Source organism: Aquarana catesbeiana, linkage group LG08, assembly GCF_042186555.1.
Source record: "Aquarana catesbeiana isolate 2022-GZ linkage group LG08, ASM4218655v1, whole genome shotgun sequence".
In the NCBI taxonomy this organism is placed as follows: domain Eukaryota; kingdom Metazoa; phylum Chordata; class Amphibia; order Anura; family Ranidae; genus Aquarana; species Aquarana catesbeiana.
The window spans coordinates 85,091,221-85,110,612 of NC_133331.1; the positions used below are offsets into that span (position 1 = coordinate 85,091,221).

Sequence of the window (19,392 nt, forward strand, 5' to 3'; positions counted from 1 at the left end):
TCATCTTAACATCTCCTGCATCCGTTTACCTTACCAGTTGACTTGGTGACACAGATGTATGGTAATCCCACCATATAAAAGTTCGATGTCTGGCTGAATTTGAAGGACGTGCTAATAAATTATTATATAAATGTGTAGTTTTAAAGTGTTTAGAACATGTTGTAGTCTAATTTGTTGTTTTGGTGGAGATAAAATGTATTTAGACCTCATAATAATATTTCTTCAGGAGCTGCTCTCGGGCAAGTTTTGTGCCATTACCCTACCCACAGATATAGATAGATAATATGTATCTCTTCCACACTCTCCTCCTCTCTCATAGATATATAGATATCTATATATAGATATATCTATATATCTCACACTCTTGTCACATTTACCTGCAGTTGTACCTGTAATTAGATCTCAGCTGTGATTTTATAGACTGATTTATGCATCTACCTGTAACTACTTGTCAACAGATTGTTCAACTTTTACCTCAACATTCTTGCTTCCTTCATATAGGTAATTAAGTACTGATACCTGCTGCTCAAAATAATGCAGAAAGCAGCTCTGAAATTACAGACACTCACAATGAATGTTGTAATGTGTGTTAGCAATGGGCTGATCATTGAGATTTCAAACCCACATAGTTTCCCGAGTTGCTAAATAAAAGCAAGCCTTCAACAGGTATTGTGTTGAGAGAAAAAAGTGTGTGCATATATACTGTGTGTGTATGTTTGTATATGTGTATGTGTGAGTGTATGTATGTATATATATATAGATATATCTATATATATATTTATATTATATGTGTGGGGAGAGCAATGTCTGGATCAAAGTTCCGTCCTATGTATGCAGCCTGGCAAACCCCTGACGAGAGGTGTTGCGGCACAGAGAGATAGCTTAATTTTATTCTCATTAAACATAAATATAATATAGCAAAAGGAAGCACACACCAGTAAAATGCCCATTTCAGTGTATAGCAGATCAGCTTCAGCTTACCTCTTCCCAAAGCCACACCCCTCTAACGTGTTTCACTCTCCCACAGGCCTAGTCGTAGAGGCTCTACAACTAAGCCTGTGGGGGGGGGGGGGGGATGCATTAGTGGGGTGTGGCTTTAGAAGGAGACAAACTGAAGCCAATCTAATATACAATGAGACTGGGCGGTTTTCTGGGGTGAGCTAAGGTGCTTCCCTTTGACATATCTTCACAGAGCTAGACACGCTCCTTGAATGCTGGCACCTTGGTGGTTATTGGCGTCATCAGGCACAAGAGTATTGGTGTTTGGAGCAGCGCTCTTGCTTGTATAGGTCACAATAAATATAATCCAGCAACATTTCAGGCATTCCTGCCCTTTCTCAAGCCCCAATTGAGAAAGGGCAGGGGTGCTTAAAACATTGCTGGACTATGTTTATGCTTAATGAGCAATACAATTTAGCTCTCTGTGCTGCAAACCCTCTCGTCTTTTTATATGTATATAATTGTTTTATATATAAAAAACTATGTATGGGAAAAAAAATGATGCGTGTTTATGTACTGTATATACACTACCGTGCAAAAGTTTTAGGCAGGTGTGAGAAAATCCCTGACTTTGTGCAAGTGTAAGAATAGATGCTGGTTTGAAGCCAGAGTAGTCACACCATATATTGATTTGATTTGGATTTTTCTTCTATTCGCTCACTTTGCATTTTGTAAATTTATAAAAATAAACAATAAAAATGTATATTTTTGAAAGCATTCTTACTTTATAGCATTTCTTCACATCTGCCTAAAACTTTTACACAGTACTGTGTAAAATATATACACACACATACATACACACACACACACAGTATATATACTGAATATACACACATATATACAGTATAGACTGAATATACACATATAAACATTATTAACTGACAGTTCCACTGTGGATTATGTTGTGTCAAATGTGACTTCAACTATTACATTTTAAATGTTGCACTTATCCAAAACTAAAAGCACCATCTCACACCCTTTCTTTATGACTGCTCATTGGGAGGTGGTGGAAATAGCTTCCAAGAGACATTTATATGGTGTCACAGGGCAGCTTGTAGAGCAGTAGGAATGGACATGAACCAATCCGCTTTGTTCTTGTAATGTCATTGGTAGTCAAAGTTGTCACAAAGAAAAAGCTCTTAGTAAATAAAATTCTACTCTTACCCAGTCCCTATTATCTGTGAAAAAGAAATGTCTGCTTTTTTTGAACCAGGTAACAAAAGGGTTTATGTTTACAGATGATAATGTTGGCAAAAATACAAAGTGTACTGTATAACAGGTGTATTACAGGTGTATACACCTGTTATAAAGTACACTTTGTATTTTTGCCAACATTATCATATGTAAATATACATTTCAATTGTGGATAGTTAAAGTGACACTAAACTTATTTTCTTTCATTTAAAAAAACAAAAAGCAATATGTTCATATATAGGTAGAATGTATATAAGAAATCAGGATTGGGCAGCTGTTTGCACCATGCTGGCCCAGGTCCTGACCCCCCTTTTTAATTTCTTCTTCACAAAACAATAGTCACTATCTTGACTTCCTGACAGTAGTCTTTAATGCAGAGTATAGTCAGAGTACCATTGCAGATGTTACTGGATCCCCACAGGTGGTTCACACATAGGACGCTCCTCTCTTACAAATAGGGCGCTGCTCATTTCAGCCCTAGGGCCATTCTAAACCAAGCCCCAGCACCTGCCAAATGAAGGTCAGGGGGTGGCAAGGTTTCTTAGACTACCCCCTATGTATCCTCCTCTGATCACCCTGCCAATTCAGCTCTCCAGAGGGCTCTCTCCACTGAGCAAAGAACTACATCTTGCTGACCTGGGGTGTCATGATCCCATGCCCCAACTCCCCTAGGCCCCACACACATCTGGCATATTAAGGGGCATCAACTCCACTCTCTGCATCACCACAGGAGGGGTTCCAAAAAAGGGGCACTTGCCAACATGTACCGTCTATCTCTCTCTTCCTTTGTTTCATCTCTCAAGTGTAAGCTTTTTTCTGTTATTCACAGTCTTCCTGTTCTAGGGTGGCTATGTTTGTTCTCCATGCCCACCTTGAATGTAGCCACCCTCTTCTGCTTGCCCCCAAGATGAACTATATATATATCTACCTGCAGATACATTCATCTCTATGGAAATTGTTGTACACATAGAGCGAAACATGTGACCAGAAATAACAGAACTGTTCCATTTACACTAGCAGCTGCATGAGTGGGGGATAAGGAGTGTGCAAGGACAAAACAGAAGCCTGAAAACTGTTGGAAGTGCAACAACATGTACTATGCACTCTGAGCTATAGATGGTGCTGTAGTGATATACTAGCATCTGTGTTTTATATATCCTTATACATTCTGCACAGGAAGGAAGTTTCTCTTCCTCTCTGCTCTCTCCTGTAATGCTGTTCTTACACATGTATGCTGTTCTTCTATACAAGTAAAGCTAAATTCCACATTCCTCAAGATCTCAGAACCTCATCTTATCACATAACCAACAAAAACAACAATAAGGGACCTTTTAAATAAATAACTAAAACAAAGCCATAGTATACTTAATATTTTAAAACAGTTGATGTTAAAAAAATGAAGTTTCCAAGCTAGTTATATAGACTGAAAATATACATCTTCAAAAGATGAAAACTTCCTCCAAAAGGAAGAAAACCACCAGAGAGGACACCAGAGAGGAATCTGGTTTGATAGATCTTCAGAGCAAGCAATGTTATCATAAGTGCAATGTAATTACATCATCTTGCATACTGTACTGCAGAATGCTGCATATTGTACTCTGCATAATACCCTTTGTTAATCAGAAGCCCTACTATTCTATATTTCTGTAGGGAGGCCCTCAGCTAATTACAGCAGCTAAGTGACACCTTAGACCAGACTCCACTCAGTTTTACGGAATCAGAGGCAGCCTACATTCTAGAATCGATGGCAATTTTGTATCAATAAAATAATTTGTGTAGCACCCTGGTCCTAAACAGGGCTGCTAAAATAAATATAGTTGTGGTAGGTGGTAACTAGCCTGGCTAATTGGTAGTTTTGATCCACTGATTTCTGAGTATGAGTTTAATTTGTAAATTTTTGTTTATTAAAAATCTTACAAACATAATAAAAAAATATTTACATATAGATACATATACATGTATAGATATACACACACATATACATATATATATATATATATATATATATATATATATATATATATATATATATATAAACAAAAGAATAGCTTACATCAGCATAGAAAAAAACATAAAGAAAGCAAAATATACCAACCTAAACAAAGCCATAACCTCCACCTAAAACACCCTCAAGCTAAGAAACCATTACACATGTAACCCATGCAAGTTTAATTTGTAGTCTCTCCCTTCTGTCAATAGGTGGCTCTGTTGCCTTTGGCATTAGGATGATGGATTACAGTGAATTCAGGTGATGGGTAAATAGGTTGTCTCAGCCAATCAGCAGGAGTTTCTTTGGCCACTGTGCATGCTGGGATAGGCTATTTTGGAGGAGTCAGGTGATCAGGGTTCTTCCCGCCCAGGGCTGCGGCCTTAATGGGTGTGTGTTGAGTAACTCCTGGTTGCTATGCCTGAAGCCTGTGACCTATCCAGGAGTCATACTGGCTGCTAGGTCTACGTAAGGCCAATCCAGCAGTTCAGGGTTCCGCAACGAAGGAGCAGCAAAGGTTAAGCCCGAAGCCTGGGATGGAACCGTGTGTGTTAGAGGCTCAGTCAAAGGGGAGCCTGATCGTTGCCGGAGGTAAAGGAGAAGCAGTTGCCACAAAGGGATGACCACTCCTGTTACCAGAGGCAAGCTTGGAAGGTATGAAGTTCTGAAGGAGTACCAGAGCAGTGGCTTCACTGGTGAAATAAGTGGGAAAGCTTTAGTGGAGGCTAATCCAGGAATACAGCGGGTAGCTGTAAGTAAAGCTTGAAGATAAGTACAGCGGTTAGCTGTGGGGGAAGTTCGAGGGATCCAGTAGGTAGCTGAGAGTCCAAGAATTCTAGTGAGAGACGACAAGCTGAGCTTAAGGATCTACAGTGGGATACTGTGAGTTAAGCTGGAAGATCTACAAGGGGATACTGTGAGAGAATTTGTTGCTATAGAAGACAGCAGTTGCAACAAGATACAGATTGCTGCATTCATCTTAAACTGCTACTAAACCCAGTCATATGAAAATAATTGATCTGCCCCCCCACAGTGCCCACAGCTTATAAATCTTCTTTTAACATTAAAAAAATGCCACTATACACCCTTTTGGCTGATCTGTATACCACGGTCAGTGCACAGTTTCCCCAGGGCTGAGAGTTCAGGTAGGAGGAGATTTCCACTTGAGCCTGTATACACGCCCACATGTGTGATGTCAATATCATGTAACCTGGCTAGCTCTGAGAATAAGTAATTATTCTCTCCAGCATAAAAGACACAACTGAACATGTGCAGGTTGGCTACTCTGCCTGTGTTAGCTGCCTGTCCCCAGATAGACAGTGCAGGAAGGAAGGATCTGTGCATACAGGATAAAACTGCCTCTTTACACAATGCAGAGGATTAACCCCTTAAGATCCACAGTGAGTATAACAAGCATGCTATGCTGCATATACAGACAGATTTTACTGTTGTGGGTTTAGTAACACTTTAAAGGCCCTTTATCTGAATTGCTGTCTGCCTAGTTCTATTTTTAATGCCGAGTTTGCCAAATTGCTATTGCATTTGCCTAAGGGTGTCCTGTTCCCTAACCCTCTCTCCTACTGTTCCTTTTCAAGAGAAAATCTCTTTGTTCATTTTTACAAAAAGTGACTGGCGCCCAATCTTTTCATCTTGCACCACACCCACTATGCCTAGTAACCTGCACCCTGAGGAAGGATGCCAGTTCTCCCTGGCTCTGGGGGTCACCATCAGGCCCTTGGAAGTCAGGGAGACCGCTACATTTGTATTGCCTCTGCCCATTAAACGTTCACTAGTAGTCAGCACAGATTAAACATAAGGGAAAAAATCCATCGTTTTAATTCAGTTCCAACATTATTCATTAATTATGATCACTCCAATCTGCTGTGTAAACTAATCAGAAATTTCCCAGCAATGTCATTTGCAGCTGTGGTACCTGCAATAATCTTACTTTGATCTGGAAACCAGTTATTCATCTATCTAAATGCTAATTGGCTTTTTAGCCTTTGCCTTATCCCTCCTCCTTAACCATCATTAATTCCAACTGTAATTCTAAAATGTGTATCAAATGTAATTCATTTTTATATTACATTCCTCATCTTTTGACAACCATGAAAAATGTCCCATTTGCACTATAAGTATTTGAAGGCAGATATTACTTTGGATTGGATTGTGTGTTTGTATAGGTGTGTGTATATATGTATACACACACACACACACATATACAATGCACATCTCAAAGCAGTAGATCTTGACGCCAGTACAGTACAATACAGTACAGAAGTGAATATGCAAACAAGGTGTTATAGTAGAGATGTAAATCCTAAAACAATTGCTTATTTATTTATTTTTTTACAAGAAGTACTTGTTTTCACCTTTTTTTTATTCCATCCTTTGTTGCATCTCAGTGCTACTAATCTGCTGCTGTCTGTTTGTAGTCACTTCATGTCTACTTGCAGTGCCATCTTAAGAGCATTATAGGCCCTTGGGCAATACAGGGCCCTGTCTACACAATCACGCATGAGAATAAAAATGCAAATTATCAATAAGGCTATATTTATTGGTACTTCCAACAAAATCAGTGTTTAAACATTAACACAACGTTTGGAGAATATAACACGAGCTCTGCTCTAAAGGTTATTTTCACCAACACGTAATAAAGTTTCTTTTTCCTCACCTTTCTTACACTTCCTCGAACTAGTAGCAACTCTAAGATTGATATATAAGATTGATATATAAGGGGGACACATAAGCTATTACAGTCAAAACTTGGGGGGGCCCGAGCACTAATAACTTTCACCACTGGTGCTGGTGGGTATTAATGCTGGTGGGTATTAATGCTGGTGTGGGTATTGCTGGTACTGGTGGGTATTAATGCTGGCGTGGGTGCTGCTGGTGCTGGTGGGTATTAATGCTGGCATGGGTACTGCTGGTGCTGGTGGGTACAGTGCAGACCCCCCTACAATACAGACTCCCCTCTACAATACAGACCCCCCTACAGTGCAGACCCCCCCTACAGTGCAGACCCACCTTATATTGCAGACCCCCCTACAGTACAGAACCCCCTACAGTGCAGACCCCGCTACAGTGCAGACCCCCCTACAATACAGACCCCCTTCTAAAATACAGACCCCCCCATACAGTGCAGACCCCCCTCCAACAGTGCAGACCCCCCCTACATTGCAGACCCCCCTACAGTGCAGACCCCCCTCCTACAGTGCAGACCCCCCTACAGTGCAGACCCCCCCTACAGTGCAGACCCCCCCACAATACAGACCCCCCTCTACAATACAGACCCCCTCCTACAGTGCAGACCCCCTCTACAGTACAGACCCCCCTACAGTGCATACCCCCCCTACAGTACAGACCCCCCTACAGTGCAGACCCCCCTACAGTGCAGACCTCCCTACAGTACAGACCCCCCCTACAGTGCAGACTCCCCCTTCAGACCTATAATGTACCTCAGTCCTCAGATGATCAGGCGGGACATACGCAGCACTGGTCGGGTCCCCTCCCTATGTGTAAACATAAAGGAGGAGGGGGAGGCGGCTTCATCTCTGCTTGGCTGTGTGAGACAGCCGAGCTGAGACTGATCGCGGCCACGAGAGAAGGGGACCGTTACAGGCGGGTCCCGTGTGTGCCGACGGGTGTCACTCGGGTGCGGCTCGCACCCCCCCTCCTGCAAAGCCACTGCAGCTCACCTCAGGCTCTCCGTGTGCCTGTCACTGCCCGCTATTTCTGCTAGTCCGTGCCACTGCCTTAACCTGCCCGCTATCTCCGCTAGTCCACTTCAGTTGCTGAGGGGGGGCGCCACAGTGTGTGGCATGCGGTGCGGCCCGGACATCTGAATGATGCTTGGCTGGGGTTGCTGGGCAGATGGGCCCCCCTGGCAAGTGGGGCCCCGGGCAACTGCCCAGCATGCCCATGCAAAAAGACGGCCCTGTCTACATGCACTCTAGCGATAGTCCCATGATATTTCTCAGGGTTGTATTTTGGTGACAACAATGGACGTCTGTGTAATGTGTATTGAAACAGCCACTTGTAATCTATTTTAGAAGACAGGGTAACCACACAAGTGGCAGATGGGGACGGAGCTTTGTCACCCTATAAAAGGAAGTGCCTATAAAAGACCTTCCTGCAAGGATCATACAGTATAATTTTCATTACAGCTACAGTTATTAAAAATAACTTTTGACATAGTGATTAGTAGTAATAGTGATTGGGTTTACATCTACTTTAGGTTTGTATAAGGTAGAATTAGTGTAAGGGGGCTCATCACTGAGCACTTTTGGTTTCACAATGTCAGTTTCACGGCAATAGTCAGGTAAGATACGAGTTGGGGACATTCTACCCCCCATCTGCATGGGTAGGGTACAGCAGAGACACCAGGGCTCTAAATTATAGACGCTTAATAAAGCGTATAAATATATATAATAAAGAGAAGCTGTCATTGCACTGTATTATCACATAGGTGGCGTGTTGGCCCCTTGTGATAGTAATGCATTTTCAAAAAAGTAAAACTGTATAAAAACATTTTTAAATAACTATCAAACAATTAAAAGGCCCCTCTACATGCATAAATGCATACACACACACACATCTATGGCATAAACACCTATTCCGTGACAAGTGAACATCATTTTGGAATTAGTAATATATTTATTTCTATATAACACATGATGCAGTCTCATCTTCTTTTGTTTTCTCTATTTTTTAAATGTCATATAGTTACATAGTAGGTGAGGTTGAAAAAAGACACAAGTCCTCAAGTCCAACCCATGTGTGTGATTATATGTCAGTATTACATTGTATATACTTGTATGTTGTGGTCGTTCAGGTGCTTATCTAATAGTTTCTTGAAATTATCGATGCTCCCCACTGAGACCACCGTCTGTGGAAGGGAATTCCACATCCTTGCAGCTCTTACAGTAAAGAACCCTCTACGTAATTTAAGGTTAAAATTCTTTTCTTCTAATTTTATTGAGTGGCCACGAGTCTTGTTAAACTCCCTTCTGTGAAAAAGTTTTATCCCAATTATGGGGTCACCAGTATGGTATTTGTATATTGAAATCATATCCCCTCTAAAACGTCTCTTCTCCAGAGAGAATAAGTTCAGTGCTCGCAGCCTTTCCTCATAACTACATTTTTTTTGTGCTGAAAGTGTCCCCCCTCGGCTTATACTGGAGTCAAGCTTTTTTTCTGGTGCAAAGAATGACATTTTCCGAACTGATTTGGGGCCCCGTATCTTGGGACCACATGGTGCTAGGAACCACAAATTTGGTGTGCAAACCCAGTGGAACTAGCACTACAACATATCCAAATCCATATTTGGGGTTCCTAGCACTGAGTGGCCCCGAGATATGGGGCCCCAAAGTTGGTTCGGAAAATGTTATTCTCTGCTGCAGAAAAGTGCTTGACATTTTTTGAACCGATTTTGGGGCCCCGTATCTCGGGGCCACTTAGTGCTAGGAACCCTAGCTTTGGATATGTTGTAGTGCTAGTTTGCTAGTTCCACTGGGTTTGCACCCCAAATTTGGGGTTCCTAGCACCAAGTGGCCCCGAGATACAGGGCCCCAAATTCAGTCAACTGTGTCCATCTGCAGCAATGTCATTTCGGGACCCTTTGGGTCCAGAGACCTCTAATTTTGGCTGCAGCTAGGGGGCATCTAGTAACCCTTAACTACCAAGTTTGAAGTTCGGGGGACCTATGGCTGCAAATGGGCACAGCGAGGCATGCAGTTGGGCACAGTGAGGCTGCATGCAAATGGGCATTGTTGACCCTCTTTTCCACTTACAGTAGCTGCGCATTTCTCACCCTAGGCTTATACACGAGTCAACAAGTTTTCCCAGTTTTTTGTGGTAAAATTAGGTGCCTCGGCTTATATTCGGGTCGGCTTATACTCGAGTATATATGGTAATATCATCCAGACCCTTTATTAGCTTTATTGCCCTTCTTTGTACTTGCTCCATTTATAGTACATCCTTCCTGAGGTGCCCAGAACTGGACAGCATACTCTAGGTGCGGCCGGACCAGAGTCTTATAGAGCAGGAGAATTATCGTTTTACCTCTGGAGTTGATCCTTTTTAATGCATGCCAATATTCTGTTTGCTTTGTTAGCAGCAGCTTGGCATTGCATGCCATTGCTGAACCTATCGTCTACTAGGACCCCCAGGTCCTTTTCCATCCTAGATTCCCCCAGAGGTTCTCCCCAAAATGTATAGATTGCATTCATATTTTGGCCACCCAAATGCCTTCTTTTACATTTTTCTATATTGAACCTCATTTGCCATGTAGTTGCCCACCCCATTAATTTGTTCAGATCTTTTTGCAAGCTTTCCACATCCTGTGGAGAAGTTATTGCCCTGCTTAGCTTAGTATCGTCCGCAAATACAGAGATTGAACCGTTTACCCCATCCTCCAGGTCATTTATGAACAAATTAAATAGGATTGGTCCCATCACAGAACCCTGGGGGACCCCACTACACACCCCTGACCATTCTGAGTACTCTCCATTTATCACCACCCTCTGAACTCGCCCTTGTAGCCAGTTTTCAATCCATGTACTCACCCTATGGTCCATGCCAATGGACCTTATTTTGTACAGTAAACGTTTATGGGGAACTGTGTCAAATGCTTTTGCAAAATCCAGATACACCACGTCCACGGGCCTTCCTTTATTTAGATGGCAACTCACCTAATCTTAGAAGGTTAATAGATTGGTTTGGCAAGAATGATTCTTCATGAATCCATGCTGATTTCTGCTAATGATAGCATTCTCATTACTAAAATCTTGTATATAGTTCCTTATCCCCTCCAAGAGTTTACATACTATTGATGTTAGGTTGACTGGTCTGTAATTCCCAGGGATGTATTTTGGGCCCTTTTTAAATATTGGTGCTACATTGGCTTTTCTCCAATCAGCTGGTACCATTCCAGTTAGTATACTGTCAGTAAAAATTAGGAACAATGGTCTGGCAATTACTTGACTGAGCTCCCTAAGTACCCTTGGGTGCAAGCCATCTGGTCCCGGTGATTTATTAATGTTAAGTTTCCCAAGTCTAATTTTAATTCTGTCCTCTGTTAACCATGGAGGTGCTTCCTGTGATGTGTCATGAGGATAAACACTGCAGTTTTGGTTACTGAAGCCCCCCCCCGATTCCCTTGTGAAGACTGAGGAGAAGAATAAACTCAATACCTTCACCATCTCCCCATCCTTTGTAAGAAGATGTCCTTCCTAATTCTTTATGGAGCCAATATGGTCTGTCCTCCCTTTTTTACTGTTTACATACTTAAAGAATTTCCTGGGATTTTTTTTGCTCTCCTCCGCTGTGTCTTTCATGTTCTCTTACCCGTCCTTATTGCACCCTTACATTTCTTGTTGCATTCTTTAGAAAATGTGCGTGTCTGCAACTAATGCATTTGTATTAAAGAAGTAGTACAGCAGTATGTATACTTCTCCTGTAGGTCACAGGAGTGCAGTCTGCTGTGCATTCCTGTGACCCTTTTTTAGCCAACAGTGGGCTAAAGTCCGTTGTCAGCTGACCCCACTCAGCCCATCCAGTGAGTGCTGGAGGGGCAGAGCAGAAAGACACTGACTGACAGTCACAAGTCTCAGCTCAGAGCAGAGGGGAGAACTGAGCTATCACCACGGTTTGATCACTCACTTCTCACTGCAGAGTCGGTGGGGGACAGATGCAGCATTGGATCAATGCTGCATCCATCTAGGTGAGTATAAATGTTTATTTTTTTTTAAAACCATACTTCTCTTTTGAAATATAGTTTTTATGAACAATTTTGCAAATATTGTATTACTTACACAATTGGGCTTGCAATCTGTTTATCACAAAAAATAAAAGTTTTTGGGGCCTTTGGTAACTAAACAAACTGCATGTATATCTAAGACGTTAATGATGATTGCTGGCTGCAAAGCTGCTTTCCAGCAATGCTTTATTCATATGTGACCTGTTATGTACAGAGCATGGCATGCAGGTATCACTAAAGATTTAGCTGCTTGTTAGAAAGCAATAGTATAAACAACATGAGACCAGAAGACAGCTTCGCTCATAACAATGGGTATGAAGACGGCAAGGTCAAAGAATGATCAATTATAGCTGCCATCTTTCTCACCGGCTTTTGAGGTGAACACTGTTTATAGAATTTGAGCAGGAAAAGTAAAACGGTGTATAGTGCTGTGCCTACGCATCTCTCTTGCTTTTGGTGTTAGTTGTTTCTGGTGCTGAAAGCTCAGTATAGGAATGCAAGCTATATATGCTTATAATTCTGGAGCTCAGTTTTAGGTTGCTATAGGGCTAGGTTTAGGGAGAGGGTTAAAGTGACACTAATCGCTGTTTAAAAAAAAAAAAAAGAATTCTATTCAAGTATGTATTCTTAACTTAAAAAGTACCTTCTATGTCTCTCAGCCTCCTCCGAAATGTATTTTTCTTGCTGGTGGGGCTGATCTGGCTATAGGGTGTGATCTGTCTAGAGAGTGGCTATGTTCATTCTCCATGGTCCCACTGTATGTAGGAACATAGTCCCCCTCTCTTGCTCGCTGCAGAGATGGATTAATCCTCCTGCAGAGATGGATTAAGTACTATGGGATATATAGTGTGCATAGAGCAGTGCACATGACCACAACTGACATGCAGTTATTGTTCCAAATATAACAAACTTTGGAAGCTCATGGAGCACATCACAACAAGGCAGAAAACACACAGTTTCGTGAAAAATGGATCATAGGGTCATTAAGTAGTGGATGTGTATGGATTGCTTTTGGAAAATAAGGATATCGTTAGGTGTCACTTTAAAATTTAGTGACTTCTTTTAAGGATTCGGGTTAATTTTAAGGGACGGTAAGAGTTATGGGTTATGTGTCAGGGTTACATTAGATGAGGCTGTGCTTTGCCCGAGTAGGGCAAAGCAACAAGTTGACTTGCATACCCACTCCCCAACAACACATATTCACATTTCCTTTACTCATCCACAACTCCATATGGCTTCTGGGATCAAAGAGAAGTAGACCTGTGTATGTTATTGGCAACCAAACCTGTAGTTTTCACAGGGCTTTGGACTCTTACCACATGTCAACTCTGGGTGCTTGGTGAAAATTTTTAGGAAATTTGGGGCATTTTTTGGCCATTTTGCCACAGTGCCCCCAAAGAACCCAGATGACACCCTAGTTGAAAAAGGCTGTGTTAGAAAGTCATCCAAAACTACTGCGATCTCCTGCATATCAGATTCAAACCTTCATAAAGGGTAAATTAACCTTTACAGAAAACTCTGTAAGGTGAACTTACACAGGTCCCCCTCCGCCCCCCCCCCCCCCCGGTCCTGCTGACCTGGACTGCAGCAATCTCTGGTTCTAAGCCCCGGTATATCAGCGCCAGGAATCCGGGTCTTAGAAATCCCCTGAGCTGAATGTCCAAATTTCCCTCGTCAGGAGGGAAGTTTTGGAGCATTCTAATTGGTCAGCGCTGTCACATGGGCAGTGTTCTGCCAATTTCTCCAACCCATCAGAAACTCCAACCGCGTCACTTTTGGTTTATTTAAACCCTTAGTAATTGGGGATTTTGACGAATTGGTGGTTGGACACAACACTGGCAACCGAATAGAGTCCGATACAGGGAAATTGAGCTGTTTTGACAGCACAACGGCTAATGAGGATAAAGTTGTAGTCGCCTCGGAGGCGGCCATTTTGTTGGCTAGTATCCAAGCGGATTAAGAATCTCAGCTCATAATATCCAACCACCAATTCTTCAAAAACTCCAATTACTGCTAGTTTAAAGAAACCAGAAGTTAAGTAGTTTGGAGTTTCTGACGGGTTGGAGATTTTACAGAACAGCCACGCTGACCAATCAGCAGCCCCCCGTCCTGTCAGCTGGTGAGAAGACGCATGGCTGTAAAGAGGATTTCTAAGCCCTGGACTCCTGGCGTGGATATACCGGGGCTTAGAATCAGAGATTTCCACGGTCCATTGGAGAGGGACCGGAGGGGGGGGGGCAAGGAGGCGGACCTGTGTAAGTTCACCTTACAGATTTTTCTGTAAAGGTGAACTTACACTTTAAGTAAACAGAGGAATAGAAGTTTAAAATGTGTGCATTGACCGCTAATGAGCAGCTTATCCAATGTGCACTGGTGCTTTCAAGGCCCTGCTTGATTTTTTTTGCCTGAAGATTCATACAAACCTCACCACTTTTAGACCTCTTGCACATGGTGGTCTGAGTCCAAGCAATATAACTTCTGGCTTATTTTTATAAAGGCCTCTATTTGGTTGCAGGCACACTGCCTTCAATGGTAATTCTGACTTTGAATGGCCAGTGCTCTCTAAACACAAGTTTATTGTATAGGTATATGCATATGCCCAATGTACTATACACGTTTGTGAGTAAACAGACTGTGAATGTGTGTCTGGGTCTGTCCCTATTTATTACTGTAGACTCTGGCTCATGAGTGCCTTCTTTGTACAGCTCTGACTGCTGTATGTCATTGGCAAACAATTTAATTGTCATATGTTAGCTTTCCTTATCTGAGATCTGATTGGTTGTGATGGCCATCACCTCCATTTTTCCAGTCTATATATGCAAAGCTGGGAGTATCAGTATGATATATATCTTCTCTTATTATATATTACAATGTCAACATTATTCCTCTGTTCTGAAGCTCAGTACAACATATTGGAATGCTATAATGTCCCCTCTCAATCCGATAAAAATATAATTTATACTATGAGAAATTCAATAACGTTGACATGGCAACGATCAGAATTAAATTTTCTGGAACCTTTTTATCTGCTCTAAATGGAGAGATAAAGAATACTGTTTACACTGTTTTAATTAGCACCTTTTTCATCATTATTTGAAAATTTAGATAAACAAAAATCATATAAAACCAGAGATTAAATAAAATATTAGGTGAAAAAATATTTAAAGGCATAGGAACCTAAGAAATGTACAGTATGTGCCTATTGTGTCCAATATATATACAGGAACATATATATACTTTTGCTTTCCATGATTCAAGAAAAAAATGGAGTGCTACTCAGTGAAGCATGATAAATGGGGAATGGAAATGAGGACAAATAAATGTGAATTAGAAAATGAGGACACATAAATGGGGAATGCAAAATGAGGACAAATAAGTCATATCATACAACAGCTGTAAGAAGCTAACTACAGTAGTACATAAAATACGTTGTTGTCTTGGATCGTTGTTCGTGCAAAATAAATGGGCGGGAGAATCGAGAGAAATACATTTTTAGGTGAATCCAGGAGGAAGTAAAGGAAGAGATAATATGGCTTATTGGTATGAAGAAGGACCTAAGAGAACTGGTAGCCAAAAGATGCAGATAAAACGCAGTAGATGGGGTGGAATGAGTTAAATTTGTGCAGGAAGCCAGGGCTTTTCAAGAGCTGTAGTGCCGAATAAAGAAAAATATTAATGACTACACAGAGATGGATAAATTATAATGTTAAGATTGGCCATATACAGCCAACACAGGCCATGTATAGTGCAGCAATAAGCTCTTTTGGTCCTGGGAAGAAATTATTCTTATACACACAGATTTTCAAACGTATTGTAAACACCGATTGATGTCAGTGGAGTGTACTTCTGAGAGCTGTTCATTAAGGGTCAGTAAGTGTTGTTCTCAATGGGACATCTACGACCACCCTTAGGAACCATAATTCTTGTAAAATAAAACTTGTACACATTTGACTTATGTAACTGTATTAAAGTATACTATACTAAGCTCTTTCAGTTCGTAAAGTTTTCGTTATATAGCAAGTGGGTTGCTTAAAGCCTACTTGTATTGCCATGCCAGAGTTAGCATATGAGAAAGTTAGGTATGACATGTACCTAATGATTCTCTTCACCTCCTAACATGATTTTAGGTGATGTCATCCAGTCTAATGGAACAATAGGTGTGCGTAATTAGCATTCAAGGGAGTTCTTAAAACACAACTCTATGCTATTGTTCTTTTTAAAGGGTCCCCCATAATGATTAAAAACAAAAAATGGAGGTGGCTGCAATACTCCCCTTTTCTCCCATGATGCCCTTAGTAGTACTCTTTCTGCCATGAGATGTCCTCAGTCTCCTGGATTGAATGACACCTAGCCTTGGAAGGGCCTCCTGTGAGTGCAGGGCGCCATGAAGTGTCCCCCTAATGTCATCACAGCACCCTGCAGTCACAGTGTATTATTGCAGAGAGTAGCACAAACGTTGTCATATTAGCACCGCTCTTTGCTTCCAAAAAGACCATCCACCACAGTAAGATGAGGAGAAGAGGAACATGTCAGATGAGTAGAATCATAGGGGTCTGATAATGTTGTGTTTTATATATATATATATACATATGACTATCACTTTAAGAATTTGTAATGCACTTGCTTTTTAGACACAAAGTTTTCCGTCTATGATGACCTTCACCACCAAATAAAAAGCAACAGTCTACTCCCTTTTTGCTCCGAGAATGGATTTCCTTATCTAACCAATTAAGCTGGAACGGTAATGGCGACTTCCATCTTTCGTTTCAGTTTCTATCTGTCACATGATGTTACCACCCATTTAACTGTTCCCTTGCTACTAAGAAGATATGAATGCTGATTGGGCTAACTATACTATCACACCTAGATCATGCCTAGCCACTTCAGCCCCGGAAGGATTTACCCCCCTTCCTGACCTGAGCACTTTTTATGATTTGGCACTGCGTTGCTTTAACTGACAATTGCGCAGTTGTGCAACGTTGTACGCAAACAAAGTTGACGTCCTTTCTTTCTCACAAATAGAGCCTTCTTTTGGTGGTATTTGATCACCTCTGCGGTTTATATTTTTTGCGATATAAACAAAAGAAGAGAGACAATTTTGAAAAAAACGCATTATTTTTTACTTTTTGCTATAATAAATATCCCCCAAAAATATATAAAAAACATTTTTTTTCCTCCGTTTAGGCTGATATGTATTCTTCTACATATTTTTGTTAAAAAAAAAAAAAAAAAAAAAAATCGCAATAAGCGTAGAGCGTAAGGAGATGGTTTTATGGCATTTTTATTTTTAATTTTTTTTTATTAGTAATGGCGGCGATCTGCAATTTTTATCGGGACTGCGACATTATGGCGGGCACATTGGACATTTTTTACACTATTTTGGGACCATTGTCATTTATACAGCGATCAGTGCTATAAAAATGCATTGATTACTGTGTAAATGACACTGGCAGTGAAGGGGTTAACCACTAGGAGGCGATGAAGGGGTTAAGTGTGTCCTAGGGAGTGATTCTAACTGTGAGGTGGAGGGGCTACAACACACATGACAGCGATCATTGCTCTTGATGACAGAGAGCAGTGATCTCTGTCCTGTCACTAGACAGAACGGGGAAATGCTTTGTTTACAAAAACATCTCCCTGTTCTACCTCTCCGTGACACGATCGCGGGCACCCGGCGGATATCAAGTCCGCAGCACCCACGGTCACGGAGAATGCGGTGGGTGCACTTCCGCAGTGCCGCTTCTTAACCACTTCAGCCCCGGAAGGATTTACCCCCTTCCTGACCAGAGCACTTTTTACAATTTGGCACTGCGTCGCTTTAACTGCTAATTGCGCGGTCATGCAATGCTGTAACCAAACGAAATTTGCGTCCTTTTCTTCCCACAAATAGAGCTTTCTTTTGATAGTATTTGATCACCTCTGCCGTTTTTATTTTTTGCGCTATACACGGAAAAAGACCAAAAATTTTGAAAAAAAAATGATATTTTCTACTTTTTGTTCTAAAAACATTTCGGAGGTCATGGAATGCCCAGGTGGCACAAACCCCCCCCAAATGACCCCATTTTGGAAAGTAGACACCCCAAGCTATTTGCTGAGCTCTCATTTGTTTTTGAAAATGAAGAAAGACAAAAAAAAAATTTTTTTTTTCTTTTTTTAATTTTCAAAACTTTGTGACAAAAAGTGAGGTCTGCAAAATACTCACTATACCTCTCAGCAAATAGCTTTGGTTGTCTACTTTCCAAAATGGGGTCATTTGGGGGGGTTTTGTGCCACCTGGGCATTCCATGGCCTCCGAGACTGTGATAGGCAGTGAAGAGTGAAATCAAAAATTTACGCCCTTAGAAAGCCTGAAGGCGGTGCTTGGTTTTCGGGGTCCCATACGCGGCTAGGCTCCCAAAAAGTCTCACACATGTGGTATCCCCATACTCAGGAGAAGCAACAGAATGTATTTTGGGGTGTAATTTCACATATTCCCATGGCATGTTTGAGCAATATATCATTTAGTGACAACTTTGTGCAAAAAAAAAAAAAAAAAAAAATTTGTCTCTTTCCCGCAACTTGTGTCACAATATAAAATATTCCATGGACTCGACATGCCTCTCAGCAAATAGCTTGGGGTGTCTACTTTCCAAAATGGGGTCATTTGGGGGGGGTTTGAACTGTCCTGGCATTTTATGCACAACATTTAGAAGCTTATGTCACACATCACCCACTCTTCTAACCACTTGAAGACAAAGCCCTTTCTGACACTTTTTGATTACATGAAAAAATTATTTTTTTTTGCAAGAAAATGAACCCCCACACATTATATATTTTTTTAAGCAAATGCCCTACAGATTAAAATGGTGGGTGTTTCATTTTTTTTTTTTCACACAGTATTTGCGCAGCGATTTTTCAAACGCATTTTTTGGGGAAAAAACACACTTTTTTACATTTTAATGCACTAAAACACACTATATTGCCCAAATGTTTGATGAAATAAAAAAGATGATCTTAGGCCGAGTACATGGATACCAAACATGACATGCTTTACAATTGCGCACAAACGTGCAGTGGCAACAAAATAAATACATTTTTAAAAGCCTTTAAAAGCCTTTACAGGTTACCACTTTAGATTTACAGAGGAGGTCTACTGCTAAAATTACTGCCCTCGATCTGACCGTCGCGGTGATACCTCACATGCATGGTGCAATTGCTGTTTACATTTGACGCCAGACAGACGCTTGCGTTCGCCTTAGCACGAGAGCAGGAGGGACAGGGGTGCTTTTTTTTTTTTTTTTTTTCTTTATTATTTTTTTGCTTTTTTATCTTATTTTAAAACTGTTCCTTTCATTTTTTTTTTTTTTAATCATTTTTATTGTTATCTCAGGGAATGTAAATATCCCCTATGATAGCAATAGGTAGTGACAGGTACTCTTTTTTGAAAAAATTGGGGTCCATTAGACCCTAGATT

At 41.1% G+C, this 19,392-nt stretch overlaps 1 protein-coding gene across 5 annotated transcripts in view; it reads right to left on the reverse strand.

The window, feature by feature from the left end:
• Positions 1–19,392, reverse strand: part of ADGRA1 (adhesion G protein-coupled receptor A1) — a 1,332,527-nt gene that overhangs the window by 12,010 nt on the left and 1,301,125 nt on the right. The gene's annotated exons all lie outside the window — the stretch shown is intronic.